Source organism: Lepus europaeus, chromosome 1, assembly GCF_033115175.1.
Source record: "Lepus europaeus isolate LE1 chromosome 1, mLepTim1.pri, whole genome shotgun sequence".
NCBI lineage: Eukaryota > Metazoa > Chordata > Mammalia > Lagomorpha > Leporidae > Lepus > Lepus europaeus.
This window is the reverse complement of record NC_084827.1, coordinates 89,966,911-89,988,621: the sequence shown is the minus strand read 5'-3', so window position 1 is coordinate 89,988,621 and position 21,711 is coordinate 89,966,911. Positions and strand designations below refer to the sequence as shown.

At 38.2% G+C, this 21,711-nt stretch overlaps 1 protein-coding gene and 1 long non-coding RNA gene across 7 annotated transcripts in view; both read right to left on the bottom strand.

Annotated features, from left to right (window-relative positions):
* Positions 1 to 9,151, bottom strand: part of MBD5 (methyl-CpG binding domain protein 5) — a 264,810-nt gene extending 255,659 nt beyond the window's left edge. For all 5 annotated transcript variants that reach the window (XM_062186379.1, XM_062186390.1, XM_062186370.1 and 2 more), the window contains exon 1: positions 9,049 to 9,151. The gene's annotated coding sequence lies outside the window, so the exon portion shown is untranslated. The remainder of the gene's footprint in view (positions 1 to 9,048) is intronic.
* Positions 9,152 to 16,881: 7,730 nt separating this feature from the next.
* LOC133756053 (uncharacterized) overlaps positions 16,882 to 21,711 on the bottom strand; it is a 228,678-nt gene continuing 223,848 nt past the window's right edge. For both annotated transcript variants that reach the window (XR_009865507.1, XR_009865508.1), the window contains one exon: positions 16,882 to 17,025. This is a non-coding gene — a long non-coding RNA (uncharacterized LOC133756053). The remainder of the gene's footprint in view (positions 17,026 to 21,711) is intronic.

Sequence of the window (21,711 nt, the reverse complement as noted above, 5' to 3'; positions counted from 1 at the left end):
AAATGTTAGGGTTGGCGTTGTGGTGTAACAGGTTAAGCCTCCACCTGCAATAAGGGCGCTTGTTTCAGACCAGGCTGCTCAACCTCCAATCCAGCTCCCTGCTGATGCACCTAGAGTAACAGTAGAAAATGGTCCAAGAACTTGGGTACCTGCATCCACATGGAGACCTGGAAAAGCTCCTGGATCCTGGATTCAGCCTGGCCCAGCCCTGGCAGCTATGGCCATCTGGGGAGTGAACCAGAGGATAGACGATCTCTCTGTCTCTTCCCCTCTCTCTCTGTAACTCTACTTTTCAAATTAATAAAATAAATCTAAAAATAAAAGGGATCATTTCTTAAAAAAGCAAATCAGAAAAACACAAGACAGTTATAATGTTATGTGTTACTGGAGGTAATAAAAGTATTAATGGATCCCACAAAATAAAACCAATTATATTAAATATAATTCTAAATATACTATCTAACTAGATAAGAAAACATTAGAGATATAAATATTAGAAGAGGAATTTATATTATTATTTACATTATGAGATGAATATACACCTGAGAAAGCCAAGAAAATTAATGAAAAACTGAATTTAGAAGAGTGGCTAGTTATAAAATTAACATATGGAAATTGATGGTATTAAAAACAAAACAAATTATTATGAAAAACACAAAGATAAAACTACTTGGAATAAACAAAACTACATATATATGACATGTATATTATTTTCAGGATATATATAATCAATATTCATAGATGTTAATTCTGCCTAAATTAGCTTGTCACTTTAATAAGATTTGAATTATAGTATCAATAATATTTAAAAATGTTTTTATGTATATAAAGTGAACAAATTTCATGTGTTTCATATATACAGATTTAGGAGATAGTAATACTTCCTATCCTACCCACCCTCCTGCCCATGGTTCTCATCCTCTCTCCTCCTTCCTTTCAATTTTTACAATTATATACTTTCAGTTTATTTTATATTTGTAAGCTTAACCCTCCACCAAGTAAATAATTCAAGAAATAGTAAGTAGAAAAAAAAAACACTGTTACTCAACAGTAGAGACAATGGCTGTACAATAATCAAATCTCAAAATGTCAATTTTGCTCATATACATTACATTTTAAAAAATTTATGTATTTGAGAGGCAGTCTTATAGAGAGAAGGAGAGACAGAGAGAGATATCTTCTATCCACTGGTTCACTTCATAAATTATGTGGACACGCATAAATGACCACGGACAGGCCAAACCAAAGACAGGAGCCAGAAGCTTTGTCCTGGTCTCCCATGTGGGTGAAGGGGTCCAAGTATCTGGGCTATTCTTTGCTGCTTTCCCAGGTGCATAGGCAGGGAGCTGGATGAGAAGTAGAGCAGAGATTCGATTAAGATTAGTCTAGAAGATAGTTTATTAAAAAAAAGTGGAGAGAGTGCAGTCTCAGGGAAGTTAGGGAGAAAACAGCAGAAGAAACCCCATGCAAATTAGAGGGACTCAGGGCCAGTGTTGTGCAATAGCGGGTAAAGCCGCTGCCCACAGTGTTGGCATCCCATATGAGCACAAGTCAAGTCCCGGCTGCTCCACTTCTCATCCAGCTCTCTGCTGTGGCCTGGGAAAGAGTAGAGGATGGCCCAAGTCCTTGGGACCCTGCACCCACATGGGAGATCCGGAAGAAGCTCCTGGCTCCTGGCTTCGCATCGGTGCAGCTCCAGCCATTGTGGCCATCTGGGGAGTGAACCAGTGGATGGAAGACTTTCTTTGCCTCTCATTCTCTCTCTGTGTAACTGACTTGCAAATAAATAAATAAATAATCTTAACAAAAAAAATTAGAGTGACTCAGCGGACCTACGTAGAGGGTGTGGATACGCATAAATCAGGACCTCAGCAGCACACAGCCTCTACACCAGCTTTGGAGAGTGGGTTGAAATCAGATTGCCATAGCCCAAGCCACTGGTGATAAAGCTGCAGGAAAAGCCTGGAGTGAATCTGATTTGGAATCTTGTTGGGGATAGTGTACCTGCCAAACTAGAGCAGAAAACAAGAGGGGGGGCACGTTACTTTCTCCCCGATCATCCTAATGGTGCTCTGTAATAAGCTGATAGAGAGAGTGTGCCATTATGGACATACATAACAGCTGAGCCAGCTCCTGTCCGGGTCCAGCAACCAGCCAAGCAGAAACTCCTACGTCAGGCAAGGAGAACTGACAGGGGCTAGGAGCTCGTGACTGTGGGAGGCTTGAGTGCCAGCACTGTGAAAACACTGAAGCTGCATGGGAAGACTCAGGATATAGCTGGGACTTTGGGCATTCACTGTGGGAGGCTCCACATGTTCAGGGCTCCCTGGTTCCATGGTGAGGGACACTGCTGGTGATTCTGCTTACAATGAAGACTGCATAAATCCTTTGTGTGGTACTTGTGGAAGCACAGATGAATATTATACCCACTGAGGCTAGCACCCAGGCACTGGTGTCTTTTGAAGAGAGGAAGTGAGCTGAGTCTACACCAACAGAGCAGGACAGACCTCCCCTGTGATAAAAAAAGATTCACCATGTCCAACCTGGGTGTCAGTCACCTTAACACTTCCTTCAACCTGGAGCACTTAATAGAGCTCTTTGGCCAAACCCACCACAGGCCTCTAGGTATTCAATGAAAGCAGACACTCCACTAATCCACACAGACATAGTCCAAAGATAAAAGCTGCCACAGCAAAAACAAACAAACAAACAAACAAACAAAGAAGAAACCAACAAGTATCTCCATGAATGCAGAATATAATAAAAGCACCAATTCAAGAAAGAAGAAGGAACACAACATGATGCCCCCAAAAGAATATAACACTTCAATACTAGCTTGTGAAGATGAAGAGATTGAAGAAATGCCAGAAATGGAATTCAAAAAATTGATCATAGGATTACTTAGAAGCAATCAAAAGGAAATGCATGAACTAATTAAATCCATACAAGACATAGAAAAGTTACTCCCACAAAATTGAGATCTTAAAGAGAAATATAAATGAAATCTTCCAATGAAGAATTCAATAGAACAAATACAAATGTAGTGGGAAGCCTTAACACAGAATTGGTGAAGCAGAAGAAAGAATATCCAACTAGAAGACAAATTGCAGGAAATATACAGTCAGACAAAAATATGAAGAAGAAAATAGAAAACTAAAAACAGTGTTGCAGATCTATGGGATGCTAACAATTAACCCAACATACATATTCTAGGAGTTCCTGAAGCCATGGAAAGAGAAAAAGGATTAGAAAACCTTTTTAGTGAAATAATAACAGGAAACTTCCCTAATTTGGAAAAAGAAAGGGACACCCAAAGATAGGAAGTCCATAGAACTCCTAATAGACATGACTAGAAAAGATCTTCACCATGATACATTGTAAGTAAACTCTTCACAGTAAACCATACAGGAAAGATTCTAAAATGTATATGAGAGAAATGCCAAATTACTTTCCGAGGATCTCCAGTTAGACTCATGGTAACTTCTCATCAGAAGGCTACAGGCTTGAGGAGAATGATGAGATATATTCCAAGTCTTCAGAGAAAAAAACTGGCAACTCAGAATACTGAATCCTGCAAAGGTCTCATTTATGAATGAAGGTGAAATAAAGACCTTCCATAACAAACAGAAATTGAAAGAATTTGTCACCACCCATCCAGCCTTGTAAACAATGCTGAAGGATGTGTTGTACACAGAAATAGGGTCATCATTCTTAAAGTAGGTAAAGGAAGAAAATTGCACAGAAAAGGTACAAGGGAAATTCAAAGTAGAAAATAGGAATATTTAAGGAAAAATGGCAGGGCAAAGTCATTACTTATCATTAGTCACCTTGAATTTTAATGTCCTCAACTCTGCAGTTAAAAGACACAGAATGGCTGTCTGGAGAAAAAAAACAAAACCAAACACCTCTATTTGCTGCATACAAGAAACACTTCTCACCAACAAAGATGCACACAGATTGAAAGTGAAAGAATGTAAAAAGATATTCTATGCTAACAGAAACTACAAAAGAGCTGGTGCGGTCACCCTAATATCAGACAAAATAGACTTTAACACAAGAACTGTTAAAAGAGACAAAGAAGGGCACTATGTAATGATTAAGGTATCAATTCAACAAGAAGCTTTCACTATTATAAATGTATATGCACTTCGTTTCAGGGTACCTTGTTATTTAAAAGAAATTTTAAGGGATGTAAGGGAGTCATAGACTCAAATACAATAGTAATGGGAGACTTTAACAGCCCACTTTAAATAATGGACAGGTCAACCAGACAGAAAATCAGCAAGGAAACAACAGAGTTAATTGACACTATAGACCAGAGGGACCTAAAAGGTAATTACAGAACTTTTCTTCTTCCAGTTGCAGAATACAGATTCTTCTCAGCAGAGCAAGGAACTTTTCATAGAATAGACCACATGGTAGGCCATAAAGCAATACTCAGCAAGTTCAGAATAATTGAAATCATACCATACATCTGATTGCACTACAATGGAATGAAGCTGGAAATCAGCAACTCAGGAATCTCTAGAACATATGCAAACACATGGAGACTGAACACTATGCTTCTGAATTAACAGTGGGTCATAGAAGAAATCAAAAAGGAAATCAAAAAATTTCTGGAAACAAATGAAGATGACAATATAACATATGAAAACTTAAGGGATATAGCCAAAACAGTGTTGAAGAGGAAAGTTTATAGAAAATGGTGACTATATCAAGAAATCAGAAAGGCACAAAATAAGTGAGCTATCAATGCTTCCCAAGGATCTAGACAAACAATAGCAAACCAAACCCAAAACTATTAGGAGAAAAGAAATAATTAAAATTGGAGAAGAAATAAACAAAATTGGAACCAAAATAACAATACAAAAGATGAGCAAAATGAAAAGCTAGTTTTTGAAAAAATAAACAAAATTGATATACTATTAGCCCAGCTGACCAAAAAAAGGAGACAGAAGATCTATAGCAATAAAATTAGAGATGAAAAGAAGAAATGTAACAACAGACACCACAGAAATAAAAAGAATTATCAGAAATTACTACAAAGAGCTGTATTCCAACAAACCGGGAACCCAAGAAGAAATGGGTAGACTCCTGGATAAATACAACCTACTTTAAATGAGCCAAGAAAACAAAGGATACCTAACAGACCCTTAAACAAGATGGAAATTGAATCAGTAATAAAGGCCCTCCCAACAAAGAAAACCTCAGGACCGGATGGCTTCACTGCTGAATTCCACCAGACATTTAAAAAGAACTAACTCCAATTCTTCCTAACCTATTCAAAACTATCGAAAGGGAGGGCATTCTCCCAAATTCTTTCTTTCTATTCTTCCTTCCTTCCTTCCTTGACAGGCAGAGTGGACAGTGAGAGAGAGAGACAGAGAGAAAGGTCTTCCTTTGCCATTGGTTCACCCCCCAACGGCCGCTGCGGCTGGCGCACCACACTGATCCGAAGCCAGGAGCCAGGTGCTTCTCCTGGTCTCCCATGCGGGTGCAGGGCCCAAGGACTTGGGCCATCCTCCACTGCCTTCCCGGGCCATAGCAGAGAGCTGGAATGGAAGAGGAGCAACTGGAACAGAATCTGGCACCCCAACTGGGACTAGAACCCGGGGTGCTGGTGCCACAGGCAGAGGATTAGCCTATTGAGCCACGGCGCCGGTCCAAATTCTATTAAGCCAGCATCACCTTAATTCCTAAAGCTGAAGAAAGCTTAATTCCTAAAACTGAGAAATAGGACTACAGACCAATTTCCCTGATGAACTAGACACAAAAATCCTCAACAGAATTCTAGCCAATTCAATTAAACAACACATCAGAATGACCATTCACCCGGATCATGTTGATTTATCTTTGGTATGCAGTTATGGTTTAACATTCACAAATCAATTAATGTGATGTATCACATTAACAAACTGCAGAACAAAAAAAATATGACTATCACAATAGATGTAGAGAAAGCATTTGATAAAATACAACATCCTTTCATAATGAACCTTAACCAAACTGGATATAGATGGAACTTTACTCAGCACAATCAAGGCAATTTTTTTTTTTTTTTGACAGGCAGAGTGGACAGTGAGAGAGAGACAGAGAGAAAGGTCTTCCTTTTGCCGTTGGTTCACCCTCCAATGGCCGCCGCGGTAGGCGCGCTGCGGCCGGCGCACCGCGTCGATCCGATGGCAGGAGCCAGGTGCTTCTCCTGGTCTCCCATGGGGTGCAGGGCCCAAGCACTTGGGCCATCCTCCACTGCACTCCCTGGCCACAGCAGAGAGCTGGCCTGGAAGAGGGGCAACCGGGACAGGATCAGTGCCCCGACCAGGACTAGAACCTGGTGTGCCGGCGCTGCAAGGCGGAGGATTAGCCTAGTGAGCCGCGGCGCCGGCCAATCAAGGCAATTTTTGACAAACTTATGGCCAGAATCCTATTTAATGGGGAAAAGTTGGAAGCATCCCATTGAGATCTGGAACCAGAAGATTATGCAAACTCTCACCATTTCTATTGAAGATAGTCATGGAAATTTTAGCCAGAGCCATTATGGAAAAAAAAAAAAAAAAAAAAGAAGAAGGAAAGAAAGAAATTAAAGGGATACAAATTAGGAAAGAGGAAGTCAAAGTATCCCTATTTGCAGATGACATGATTCTATATATAGGGGATCCAACAGACTCCACCAAGACTGTGGGAACTCATAGAAGAGGTTGACAAAGTAGCGGGATATAAAATCAATACACAAAAATCAACAGCCTTTGTATACACAGACAATGCCACACTGAAGAAGAACTTCTACGATCAATCACATTCACAATAGCAATAACAAAATAATCAAATACTTTGGAATACATTTAAACAAGGAATCAAAGATTTCTTTGATGAGAATTATAAAACCTTAAAGAACAAAATAGAAGAGGATAAAAAAAAATGGAAAAATCTTCCATGTTCATAGATTGCAAGAATCAATATCAAAATGTCCATACATCCAAAAGCAATTTACAGATTCAATGTGATACCAAACAAAATACCAAGGACATTCTTTTCAGATATAGAAAAAACAATGCTGAAATTTATATGGAAACACAGAAGACCCCAAATACCTAAAGCAATCTTATAAAACAAACATCACAATACCAGATTTCAAGACATACTACATGGCAATTATAATCAAAACAGCCTGGTACTGGTACAAAAACAGATGGATATACCCATGAAACAGAATACAAATCCCAGAAATCAATTCATGCCTCTAAAACCAACTTATATTTAACCAAGGAGCTAAAACAAATCCCTGGACCAAGTATAGTCTCTTTAACCAATGATGCTGAGAAAACTGGATTTCCACATGCTGAAATATGAAATATGAATCAGGACCTCTACCTTACACCTCACATAAAAATACATTCAAAATGGATTATAGTCCTAAATCTATGACCTGATACTGTCAAATTACTAGAGAACATTAGGAAAACTCTTCAAGATATTGGCATTGGCAAAGAATTTTCAGAAAATACTCCAGAGGCATAAGAAAACAAAGCCAAAATTTACAAATGGGATTATTTCAAATTGAGAGGCTTCTGCACTACAAAAGAAACACTCAGAAAAGTTGAGGCAACTGACAGAATGAGAGAAATTATTTGCAAGCTATTAAGCTGATAAAGGATTAATAACCAGAATATATAGAGAGATTAAGAAACTCAACAACAACAAAACAAACCATCCAGTGAAGAAATGGGCAAAGGACTTAAACAGACATTTTTCAAAAGAGGAAACCCAAATGGCCAATAGACACATGAAAAAATGCTCAGGATCACTAGCTGTCAGGGAAATGCAAAGCAAAACATTACATTCTTTTGTACTCCATTAGTTTCTTGTTTCATCCATTTTGTTGCAAAAGACAGAATTTCACTATTTTTACAACTGAGTAGTATTCATTATGTATATAACACCACATTTTCTTTATTTAGTCATTGGTTGATAGACATCTAGGTTGATTAGCTATCTTAGCTATTGTGAATTGAGCTGCAATAAACATGGGATACAGATAACTGTTTCATATGCTGATTTCATTTCCTTTGGGAAAATTCACAGGAGTGGGATGGCTGGGTCATATGGTAAATCTTTTTTGAGAACTTGAGAGAGGATCGCCAAAGTTTCTGGGCACCTGCAATCGCGTAGGGGACCTGGATCAGCGCAGCTCTGGCTGTTCCGGCCATCTGGGGAGTGAACCAGAGGATGGAGGACATCTCTCTCTCTTTCTGCCTTTGCCTCTCTGTAATTCTGTGTTTCAAATCAATCAATCAATCAATAAATCTTTTTAAAAAAATAAATAAAAGGAGTAAGTACTAGAGTAGCCATTTGGGATATTCAACATATTATAAAAGCCCTGTAGTTAAAGAGTTTAGTCCTCAGGAGGAAGAGAGAAAAATTCTAACGAAAATCCTGAAATATATCCCAATGTCCTTAACATTTTAATACTCAGATAAACATGTATTTTAAAAATATATCTATTTACTTAGGAGGCACTGGGGGCAGGGAAAATAAGAGAGAGAAACCTTCTGTCTACTGGTTTACTCCTCAAATGCCTACAGGTGTTAACATGTTTTATAATTTTGGACATTAACACTCTGGAAGCCATCAAAGAAAAAACTGATAATGTGACTAAGTGAAAATATAAAAATCTCAGTATGGGAAGAAAGAAACCACCCCAAACAAGGGATAAGTACAAATTAAATGAGAGAAAAATATTTCAAACAGATGAAAAAAGCTGTACATTTTATTAGTGTACAAAGAGTTCTTGGAAAAAAATAGAGAGAAATAGCAGAAAGAGCACTAGCAAAGAATAATATATTAGCTATGTTTGTTTTAAAAAAGGCTACAAAGGCATTTATGTAAACGTAACATATATATGTGCATACATGCATTTTCAAGTGGATAAAATATTTCTCAAATGATACAGGATAGTTAGACAAATTTTACCTTTTATGTTATACTTTTTTATATTATTTTAAAGACCATGAGTATGTATAGCTTTTATAATTCAAAAGGAAAACTTACCACCAGTATATATTCATTCTTCTAAAAAAACACAGCAGTAATAGGCTGATTGTTCAAACTTTCTATAGCGTCTCTCTTCTCTTACTGACAGTGTGATCTGTTAAGTTCTAATACAGAGTAAAATATTTTTAAAATGAGTGATTTACTAAAATCTAGTAAAACACAGGCATTAAAACTCTACAGTAAAGGACGATAAGTAATTAAAGAGAGCTCATTTTTACTTGCGAACTTATTTTTCTATCCACAAATTGCTTCTGAAATATACAGAAAAAAAGGAAGTAATTATTGCTGTTTTCATTTTGCTTCTTTGAAGTTCAGAACTAGAGAGCTTTCTTGAGGAATTCATTTCTCTTCACTATCTGGGACTCTGGAGTAAATCGACTTCCATCCTCCATGCCTCTTCATACTCAGACCTCTCTTAAGGATGCAGCTTCCCTGACCACAGAAGAGGTTTTTTTTTTTTTGTTTTTTGTTTTTTGTTTTTTTTTTTTTAAATAGGAAACTGGCCTCTCACCCCAAGGTATTGACTATTTACAAGCAATAGCTGCATCAAAAGCTATGCTGTTCAGTATTGGAGCCAAAAGGCCAAGAACAATAACAGTAATTAACATCTGGGCTTGATTACTAAATATTGTACAGATTTTTTTTTTTTTTAGAATTATTTATTTTATTTGAAAGGCAGAGCTACAGAGCGAGAGGGAGACATGGAGAGAGAGATCTTCCACTCCCCAGATGGCTACAAAAGCCAGAGCTCAGCCAGGGTGAAGCCAAGAGCCAGTAGCTTCATCCCGGTCTCCCACATGGGAGACAGCGGCCCAAATACTAGGGCCATCTTCCACTGCTTTTCCCAGGCCGTTGGCACAGTGCCGGATCAGAAGTGGAGGAGTTGGAACATGAACCTGCCTGTATAGAGGTGACTTTACCTGCTATGCCACAGAGCTGGCCCACTCTACAGAATTTTCAAGAAGTTTCTTCTCAAAGACTCAAGATCCAGATGACAGTTTATCCAGTAATCATGATAGTTTTTTTAAATGTTGACTTATTTATATTTCATCTATTTGAAAGGCAGAATGAGAGATAGAGAGAGATATCTTCCATTCTCCAAATGTCTGCAACAGCAAGGGTTGGCAAGGTTGATGCCAGGAGACTGGACTGCATCTTAGTCTTCCATGTGGATAGCAAGGGTTTAAGCACTTGAAACATCACTGCTGTCTTCCAGGATATATTAGCAGGAAACTGGATTGCAAGTTGAGATGCCAGGAGTTGAACCAGTACTCTAATGTAGGATGTGGGTATTGCAAGCAGGGCTTAACACTCTGTGATACAATGCCTGCCTTGATAAAAGAATTTCTGTCTAAACAATTAACTATATTGGAATTCCTACTTCATAAATTTGTTAATTCCTAAATAGTAATAGAAATAACCAATGCATGTATAGACAAAAGATTACTATCTCATTTAATTGCCTTCATGTTTTATTGTAGGGGTTATCAAACCTAATATGTTCTATTTTTGTTCATATCCATATGTTTTATATTTCAGTATAGTGTTTAGCCTGTAAAATTTTTAAAAGATTTATTTATTTATTTTGAGAGTCAGAGTTACATACAGAGTCAGGGAGAGACAGAGAGATGTTCCATAGCTGGCTCACTCCCAAGTTGGCTACAATGGCCAGGGCCGAGCCAGGCCAAAGCCAGGAGTCAGGAGCCAGGAGCTTCATCCGGGTCTCCCATGTGGGTGTCCAAAACACCTGGGCATCTTCTGCTGCTTTTCCAAAACCATGAACAGGGAGCTGGATCAGAAGTGGAGCAGCAGGAACTGGAACTGGTGCCCATTGGGGAATGTCAGCTCAGCAGGTGGTGGGTTTACCTGCCATATAATAATGCTGGCCCCACACAAAGTTTTAAAAATATATAGATGAAGGACTGACACTCAGAAACATAGCAAACTACAGTTGGAAGACAATTTAGAGCTTTTCAAATGTATAACAATTCCATAAAGCATCCCCATCCTATCCCTAATCACCACCACAGCCACCATTTTTATACTCCCAGAAAATGGTTACTCAGTCTCTCTGGGAATACCTTACTGATTTTAAATCCTCCACTTAAACCTGTCCAATTCAACTTTAGACAACCCCCCAGCCTTGGAATGTAGACATTTGAGGGCAAAAGTACAATTCATAGCATTTTTCCAAGGTATTTTTACTACTAATCAGGGTTATTTATTTTGTTGTTACTGTTATCTTCCACACTAAATCTTTATGGCTTTATATGCTTATTTATTTCCTTAAATTCCTTGTCAAATTTTCCAATTTATAGTTCTCTTTATTAGATCAGCATATCTGTATCCAAATCTGTTATTTCCAGTAGCTGTAAGACATATTTTTATGCAAAATCCTACTACTCTTGTGTAATCCACATTTCTAAAGATTCTGACTCTGTGAGTTAAATGATGTTCAAAGAAGCATAGCAGAAATTATATCCTAGAGATAGGGTTCCCTAGGTTACACTGAAGCATGGTCCAGGAGAACTATTGCTATAGTATTTTAATCCATCGTTTTGAAAGTCACTCCTACACCTCAAATACATACTCAACTATTTACTTATCCACACACTTTACAGTTTTTTGGCAAAGTTTCAGCTTTCATTTGGAAAATGAAATGCAATTATAAACCAATGCCTGAGGTCTTAAAGTTCACTAAAAAGTTTTGGGAGATAAAGAAAATATATCCATTTTATAGCATTGCATCTAGTTGTTGTCTCTGCTTTTTATATCAAATTCAATGAAAATATTTGACATGAAAGACACATAACTGGGTTGGCTTCAGAAATGTCGTATCCTTCAAGAGCTCTCCTGGATGTTACTGTACGCATAGGGCTCATAATTTTCTTCTTTTGATTCATAAAAATTCATTGAGTGCTTACTATATGGAAAGACTAATTTGAAGCAGGTTTTACTTGCAAGAAAACTATTTTTTGGAAATTTTGTGTGTTTCACGCAAGATTATAAACCCAGAGGATTCCATAATAAGATTTTGTAATACTTCACTTCCTTTCCTATTCAGAAATTCAAAGAGGAGAAAGCACACAGAAAATTCCCTTTTGGGAGTGCTAAAGTAAGTGTATACACCTGTGTAAGCTTTAGTATATGAAAAATCTTTGACAATTGCCTAACAATTATGGAAGATGGCTAAAAAGAAAATGTAATATAAAGCTGTACTGATGAACTATATTCCAGATATTAAGTTATACATTAGAAAAGCATCTTCACTAGAATAAGCTTTTCTACAACAAGCAGTAGAATTAATGGTAAAGATAAATAATGAACATGATCATTTTGAAAGGTCAACAATTTTCCTCAATTTCAACTTAAAGTGAATTTCTTAGTAATGAAAATAAAAAATAGCGAATAAATAAGCTTAGCAGCGAAATATTATCTGAACTTGTTTACAAAGTATTACTTTAGTATAATTATAAATGCAATCATTTGTCCATCTCTGAAATCTTTGGGAAATCTCTTATTGATACATGTGATATGTAGCCTTTCATCATAAATCCATAAGCTTATTATTTGAGGTCTTATGTAAATAATTTAATTCTAGTGCTATTTACAAGGAAAACACAGCTTTTGAGTAAACAGGAAAATGATCAAGAAACTAAGCTAAAAATGCAGTGCTATCCTATACTCTTAAGCAAAACAATTACAGCTACTATAGAGACCATGTCATATCACAAAAGTAACAGCCTGTTTCCAGAGGTTGAACAGAAGAAAATTCTCTACTTTTCAAATCTACTTTTTACTCCCTAAATTTATATTTAAAAAAAAAGACAGGGTTTGTGAGTTGAATTAGGTTCCCCCAAAAGTTATGTTCAAATCCTACCCACAGTAACTATGAATGGAACTAAATTTGTAAATACTGAGTAACCTTTGCAGGTATCATCATGTTGAGGTCAAACGGAAGTAGGGCAGGCCCTAATCTAGTAAGACTGGGGCCTCAGATGAAAAGAAGAGACAATGACACACAACAGAGGTGGAGACTGAAGTGACATATCTATCAGTCACAAATGCCAAGGATTATCAACAACATGGAATAAACTCTTCCTAACAGACTTCAAAGATCATTGTGGTGTTGAAAACTTAGTTTTCAACCTTCAGTCTAATGAACTGCAAGAGAATGAGTTTTTCTTATTTTAATCTACCAGTTGTGGTACTTTGTTACATCAGACCAGGAAACTAATAGAATAAAATTATTTGTTTACTTTTATTTTCCTAGTGTGAACATCAAATCATTTTCTTAGACTAAATAAACATCTGCTTAATGTGTATATATAAGATAGTCCCACACAGAAAATTCTTCAAATCACTCTGCTCTGTAAATGAAATATTTCTCTAAATAATAGTGGTTAACATAAAGTTAAAATTTTAATGAGTCTATGAACACCCTAAAATTTTACAAAATTTGGATGTTCACAGTTTCCATGTAACTGAAATTTAAGAATCAGTGGTATAATGCTTTTTGTTTGTTTTAAAGATTTTTTTTTAAATTTATTTGAAAGGCAGAATTAGAGGAGAGAGAGGGGGAGAGGAGAGATTGATCTTTCATCTGCTTGTTCATTCCCCAAATGGTCAGGCGGGCCAGGTGGAAGCCAGGAGCCAGGAGCTTCTTCCAGGGTCTCCCCTGTGGGTTCCCAGGCCCAAGCACTTGGGCTATCCTCCACTGCTTTCCCAGGTCATTAGAGGGAGACTATCTGAAGAAGAGCAGCTAGGTCTTAAATTGGTCCCCATATGGGATGCCAAGGTCTCAGGTGGAGGCTTAATCTGCTACACCATAATGCCGGCCCCTGTAACATACTTTTAATGGTGACATCTGCATCATCAATTGCATTTTAATATTGTTAAACAGGAATTTTACATTGTTGGTCGGGATGCTTCAGTGTGAACAGAATTTGATAGCACTATAACAGATCTAAAGACACAATAGAAATCTCACATGAATATAATAGACAAACCTATGATGTTTTTATAAGAGTTCAGCTTGCTATGGGTAAACTTGTTTGCATTCACTTTGTAAAAGTGGATTAGCTCTATCATTTATTTATTGAATTAGGTATTAAGCAAGTACTCTTTACTTATATTACTTATCCAATTTAATCATCACAATTATATTATTCTTAGCACCAAGAATTTAAAGTTGTATAAATTGGGGGTCATAGAGAATCAATGATTGGCTGAAGGTCACAATGTTGGGTGAGTGGTACAGTTGCAGGTAATCGGTGGGTTTCAATCTGTTCTGTGAATTCGTTTTCTTGTATACCAGGTTTATAAATCATAGCTACCATAGTCCAATTGCTTTCTTTTTTTTTTTTAATTTGACAGGTAGAGTTATAGACAGTGAGAGAGAGAGAGAGTGACACAGAGAAAGGTCTTTCTTCCATTGGCTCACTCCCCAAATGGCCGCTACGGCTGGCACTGCGCTGATCTGAAGACAGAAGCCAGGAGCTTCCTCCTGGTTTCCCATGCGGGTGCAGGGGCCCAAAGACTTGGGCCATCCTCCACTGCTTTCCCGGGCCACAGTAGAGAGCTGGACTGGAAGAGGAGCAACCGGGACTAGAACCAACGTCCATATGGGATGCCGGCGCAGCAGGAAGAGGATTAACCAAGTGAGGCACGGTGCTGGCCCCCCAATTGCCTTTCTAACCCCTAAAAGGTGTCACCACTATAACTTGTAAATAATTCTAATGACATGGGAAATAAAATATAGTAATCTGGATTATTCTAAATATTAGTGGCTTATTAATAACATGATCAAAAATAGAATGAATTAACTGAATAAAGGACTAAGCTTTTATTATGTAGACTAAATATAAATTAAAGCTATCTAACAGATATGTTGCAGTGGCAAAGAATAACAGTGCAAAGTAAGATAAGTTATGAGGATGAGTGAAAAGGAAATACTAGAGAACAAAATTTTGTATAGTACATTGCTTATGGACAAGCATAATTTATGAGAACTCTTTCACTAATTAAGCAATGGTTAATTTTTAGCACCTCCCCCAAAATACTTAAGTTAGTTATATCAAATTAAAAAAAGATTTAAATAATGTTTAAAGTGTAATTCTGTGAACAGAAGTTTTAAAAACAGTCACTTAATGAAAGTACATAAAAGACTGTAAGAAAGAATTTCTTACACCTGAGAGCCGTTATACTAAATTGGCTTGCTGAAGAAAGCCAGGGAATGTGTTTCTTTGAAGATTCATACAAACAGAAGGCAACATTATCAGTGGTTCAGAAAGGTTCAGGTGTGTCTGTGCCATCAGGCAGCCAGTGGATAACTACACTTCATGGTTTCATAAAGCCCAGTGACTGCAAAATAATACCATTGTTAGAACTGTGCGGCATGCCAGCGCCGCAGCTCACTAGGCTAATTCTCCACCTGTGGCGTCGGTACTCCGGGTTCCAGTCCCGGTTGGGGCACTGGTTCTATCCTGGTTGCTCCTCTTCCTGTCCAGCTCTCTGCTGTGGCCCGGGAAGGCAGTGGAGGATGGCCCAAGTGCTTGGGTACCTGCACCCGCATGGGAGACCAGGAGGAAGTGCCTGGCTCCTGGTTTCGGGTCGGTGCAGTGTGCCGGCCGTAGCAGCCCTTTGGGGGGTGAACCAATGAAGAAAGACCTCTCTCTCTCTCTCTCTCACTGTCTAATTCTGCCTGTAAAATAAAAATAAAAAAAATAAAAGAACTGTGTGGCAAGGCAGCATAGCTGTTTCTCTTTGGTGATCAGGACTTGCTGTCCAAAAAGTTGCAGAATAAATTGATTGTAATTAGATGAAATTTTCCCCAACAGAAAAGAATTAATTTTAATTCTAGTTACTGAAAGAAAACTCAGAAACTCTTCACTGGGTTTTCTAAACATTTATAGACTTCTTTACTTACAGAAAACCTTCCTCTATGTACAGCTTGAAAAGTAGACATGCTTACAGAATGACCTTAGGTCTATGAGTTGAATTAACACTACAAATGAAATTCTGAGCATATCCATAGTTTCTGTTTGTATAAACTCTGCTGGGAAATTCCATTTTAGTGCATTGTACATAATGTTTAAGAGTTCATTTTTATACAAAATTTTATCTACTTAAATCTTAACGAATATGGGGAGGAATGCAGACCCCTTACCATGTTTTTCCTTTTAAATAAGGTCAATTTCTTTTCAAGCAAACCTTTCCTTTAAATGGTAATGTAATTAAATTCAAGTTTGAAGATGGCATAGTGGCCCAGGACCCTTGCCTGACGGCTCTTCCATGAGTAGGTATGAAATGAACTACATGTTAAATGTAATCTTTTGATGTAGAAGTCTCACAAAATTTAGGCTGTGATAGAAATAAAAGGCTGGCTTCTCAAGATTTTGGAGCCCTTTAGAATAGTTGTTAAAGATAAGCAAGTAAAAAAAGAGTTGGGATTACTTTTAAAAAAATCATAAAAGGCACAACTCTAAAGTAAGTAGAAAATAGTTTCTCATTTTCCAATCTATTTAGTATTTGTAGTTACATATGTCCAGGATAGATACAAAGAGCCTTGTTTTATAATATTGATATTTAATTTGTTATTTATATTCTTATTTTGTATTTAGGTATTTAATGCCAATTTATTCAATATAATACTCCAGAAAGGGTAAAATCATGTTAATATAACGGACACACAACAGTGCTTAAGAAAAAGAAAGAAATAACTGTGTTTATAAAAACTTTCATATTGAAGTGATCTTTTGGTTAATTCCACTTGTTTCTATATAGTTAATAACAGAAAACTCATAGCACAAATATTTCATTGCTTGCCTCCAAAAAATTGTTGACATCCTCTGTGGCCATCTACCAAGGTGGTCATTCCTCTGTGTCTGATGGAATTAGAGAAATATCAGGATTCTATGTACTGATGAAGAAAATAGTTTGTGCTCTTCGTTTCTTGTATTTATTTTCTTGGTCCTATTAAAAGGGAAAGAAGGGCAAATTTACTAATTATGAACAGATACCCAGTGATTCAGTAATATTTTTACATTAATATTTAAGGACATTTTGATGCATTTTCTGAGGTTTCATCTAGAATCCAGTAACTTTAGAGTCTAACACAAAGGACTATAAACTTAAGACTGCAACTAAAAAGAGCTCTGTCAACCAGATGATTCAATCTCTGTATTTTATACTACTGGAGCTAAAATCCAGAGGTTAAATAACTCAACCAGAGTTACAGCCAGTCAGCGGCAGAGCCAATGTGTGAAACCAGTTCTTGGTACTCCAAGACTATGGCTCTTTTCTCCAATTGTCTCTCAGCAGGCAGAAAGGAAGTATTTTTAAGAATAAGGAGGAAGATGGGGAAGAACATTATCACCATAATGTTAATTTTTTTTTTTTTTTTTGGACAGGCAGAGTGTACAGTGAGAGAGAGACAGAGAGAAAGGTCTTCCTTTTCCGTTGGTTCACCCTCCAATGGCTGCTGCGGCTGGTGCGCTGCGGACAGCGCACCGCACTGATCCAATGGCAGGAGCCAGGTGCTTATCCTGGTCTCCCATGGGATGCAGGGCCCAAGCACTTGGGCCATCCTCCACTGCACTCCCAGGCCACAGCAGAGAGCTGGACTGGAAGAGGGGCAACCGGGACAGAATCTGGTGCCCCGACCGGGACTAGAACCCAGTGTGCCGGCGCCGCAAGGTGAGATTAGCCTATTGAGCCAGGGCGCTGGCTCATAATGTTAATTTCTCACCCTAATGCTTAGAGAAAAATCCAGCACAAGGAACAACAAAGATAGTATAATAATACTTAGGTTATTAATTTATAACACAGTTGCTTATTGAAGACATTATTTAAGATATTATTTTATTAAAAAGTATGGCCAGTAACTATTAAATTTCTAAATTTTATTCAGAGACATAATCATTTATTTTTATCTTATTTTTTTTTAAGATTTATTTATTTATTTGAAAGTCACAGTTACACAGAGCCAGAGAGAGAGAGGTCTTCCATCCACTGTTCACTCCCCAGTTGGCCGCCACAACAGCCAGAGCTGTACCGATCCGAAGCCAGGAGCCAGGAGGTCCCTCCAGGTCTCCCATGTGGGTGTAAGGGCCCAAGGACTTGGGCCATCTTACACTGCTTTCCCAGGCCATAGCAGAAAGCTGGATCAGAAATGGAGCAGCTGGGACTCAAACCAGCACCCACATCGGATGCCGGCACTGCAGGTGGTGGCATTACCTGCTATGCCACAGCGCAGGCCCTATAACAATCATTTATTTTGCACAACTCTTATTACTATAACAAAGCTATCCACAGAGTAAAGGTGATATATATTTTTAAAAAGCTGGATTCAGGACACTTTTTTTGCTCCAAATCCTCCTAGGCTTCCCATAAGATTTATAACATTTTTAGGTGTCTAAACTCCTTGCTCCTCTCTGATCATTCCTCCTTTTGCATGGTAACCTACAGCCTTAGTGGCCTTCATGGTCTTTCTCAAACATGCCAAACTCACTCTTGGTTTAGGTGTTTGAAGCTGGTCTTCCCTCAGACTGGAGTACCTCCAGACAGCCTCTTCTCTGTATCCAATGACTAAAATAGTCTCTCTCCCTGAGAGCTCCACAGCATGGCTCTGGGATCTGTTCTACAGTCACTTCCAAAGAGGCTTCTCCCACCATCCCAGATAAATAACTTCCCTCTGGAGCCCATTGCCCTGTACCCACTGCCCCTCATTCTTTTTAGTCATATCTGGTTCATTTCTCCTCATAATATTTATGACTCTTCAATACCACAATTGTACAGCACCATAATCCCTTTGAGAGCCAAATATATTTTAGAATTTAGTATTTTTTGAGTTTTTAAAGGCAATATAGTACATACTGTAATTATGTAATATATTCTTTACCTTCATCCAAGACGTCTGTAACAGCACTCTGAAATATGGGAAGATCCCTGCAGCAAAACATATACTCACTCTAAGCGGGAATTTAAAAGACTACAAATAGTCCAAGATCATTTTTACTATTAAAGGAGTTAAGATTAGGTCAAGTTTTTTGATTTTTGAATTGCAGATAAAGGAGTTTGGGACATACTACATGTTAGTTTCGTAATGTGTTTGTTTTCCCTATACACTGTATACCACAATAGAAATTTCTTTTAATTAAGTGGATAAATGAAGGCCTCTGTAAGGATCAGTTTTTCAGCCAGTGCTGTGGCTCACTAGGCTAATCCTCCGCTTGCGGCACCGGCACCCCAGGTTCTAGTCCTGGTTGGGGCGCCGGATTCTGTCCCGGTTGCTCCTCTTCTAGTCCAGCTCTCTGCTGTGGCCCAGGAGTACAGTGGAGGATGGCCCAAGTCCTTGGGCCCTGCACCCACATGGGAGACCAGGAGGAAGCACCTGGCTCCTGGCTTCAGATCGGCACACCAGCCGCAGCGGGCACTCGGGGGTGAACCAACGGAAAAAGGAAGACCTTTCTCTCTGTCTCTCTCTCTCTCTCTCACTGTCTAACTCTGCCTGTCAAAAAAAAAAAAAAAAAAAAGATTAGTTTTTCAATTTTTACACTTTAAGTAAATCATATACTACAGTCACTTCTCAATTAAAGAAATAGTTCTTAAAAATCTTTTAAATGTTTCCTAAAATTATTTCTGTTTATAGTTCACTGAAAGGCAGAAGAATAGAAAAAAATATGATAAACTGTTTGTGTGAAAACTACAGAAATAAATAACTGGGCCATATGAAGAGTAGGAAGAGTTCTCAACTAGAATTCTAGACATCTCTGTTGGCTTCCTTGCAATTCCTTTTTCTATTTAGATAATTATTTATTTTAATTTCCTCTATCTTCCATTCATCCAGCTTTTTCTCTTTGAGTGTAATACACATGTATATTCGTACATATATCTGTGTGTGTGTGTGTATTTCTTCATGTGAAAGGCAGAGCTACAGAGAGAGAGAGGCAGAGACATACATACACAGAGAAATAGCAAGATCTTCCATTCCCTGGTTCACACCTGAAATGGCTACAATGGTTGGGGCTGGACCAGGCCGAAGCCAAGAGCCTGGAACTCCATTCATGTGTCCCACAAAAACATAGGGACCCAAGGATTTGGGCCATTTTCCATGATTTTCACAGGCACATTAGCACAGAGTTGGATTGGAAGTGGAACAGCTGGAACTGGAACTGCACCCATTTGGGATTCTGGCATTGTAGGCAGCAGCTTAACCTACTGTAGTACAACATTGGCCCCTCTTTGAGTAAGATATATATCTCAGCATTTTGGCTTAATTTACTATCTGTGAAATTAGAGAGTAGAACATGATGATATTTAGTAGCTCCTTGATTTTAATTAACAGTTAAGTAACTATGGTAGCAACCAATTTGACTATCCTAGAAGTTGGCTGATTAGCCTTAAAGATATAATCTTCTTGGGCTGGCGCCATGGCTTACTTGGTTAATCCTTCGCCTGTGGCGCTGGCATCCCATATGGGTACCAGGTTCTAGTTCCAGTTGCTCCTCTTCCAGTCCAGCTCTCTGCTGTGGCCGGGGAAGGCAGTGGAGGATGGCCCAAGTGCTTGGGTCCTTGCACCCGCATGGGAGACCAGGAAGAAGCACCTGGCTCCTGGCTTCGGATCAGTGCAGCACTGGCTGTGGCGGCCATTTGGGGAGTGAACCAACGGAAGGAAGACCTTTCTCTCTGTCTCTCTCTCCCTCTCACTGTCTAACTATCTGTCAAATAAAAAAAAAAAAAAGATAAAATCTTATTAACCAAAAATACAACTTAAACAACACATTGCCTTTTTAATTTCATTTAAGAACATCTGACTCCATCAAAGTTAACATTTTCCAAATATCTATTTATGTTATAGTTATATAATATTTAATTTTAGGTGTGTTTGAGCCCCCGTACTCAAGTGGGAGACCCACATGGAGCTCCTGATTCCTGGCTTTGATCTGGCCCAGTCCTGGCAGTTTTGGCCACCTGGGGAAGTGAACTGGTAAATGGAAAACATCTTTCTGTCTCTCCTTCTTGCTCTGTAACTGACTTTCAAATAATTTTTTTTTAAAAAAAGATAATGTGCATTTTCCATGAGCATTTTGAAGACCTAATTAACCTTATGACAACTCTAATAGGTAGGCACTAAAAATTAGATTAATTCTCTCTTTTCTGCAACATATCACAGTGGAAACACATGTATCTTTCTGTACTTGGATACTGTGCTTTGCCATGTGATTTCCTTTGGCCAATGGAATAATTGTAGACATTATATAATAAGAGTTTTAAAATATGCTTGTGCAATCGGGCCTATCCCCTTGGAGTCCTGTCTTCCACAGTAAGCACAAATGTTTCAGGCAACTGCTGGTTCAAAGGAGATGAGAGATAAGTGGTACAGCCTTAGACCTATCCTCTACTTAGAACCACGTTCACTAAATACAACAGGGAACAGACCTACTTCAGCTCACATGCAAATACCTAATCAAGAATTCCTTCCATTTTTACATATAATGAAAATGAAGGACAGGAAATGGGCAAGTATCACAAACTTGCACAACTAGTAAGTGGTAGAAATGGGATGCAAATTTGGCTTAAGAATCTATAAACTTTTTTTTGACAGGCAGAGTGGACAATGAGAGAGAGAGAGACACAGAGAAAGGTCTTCCTTTTCCA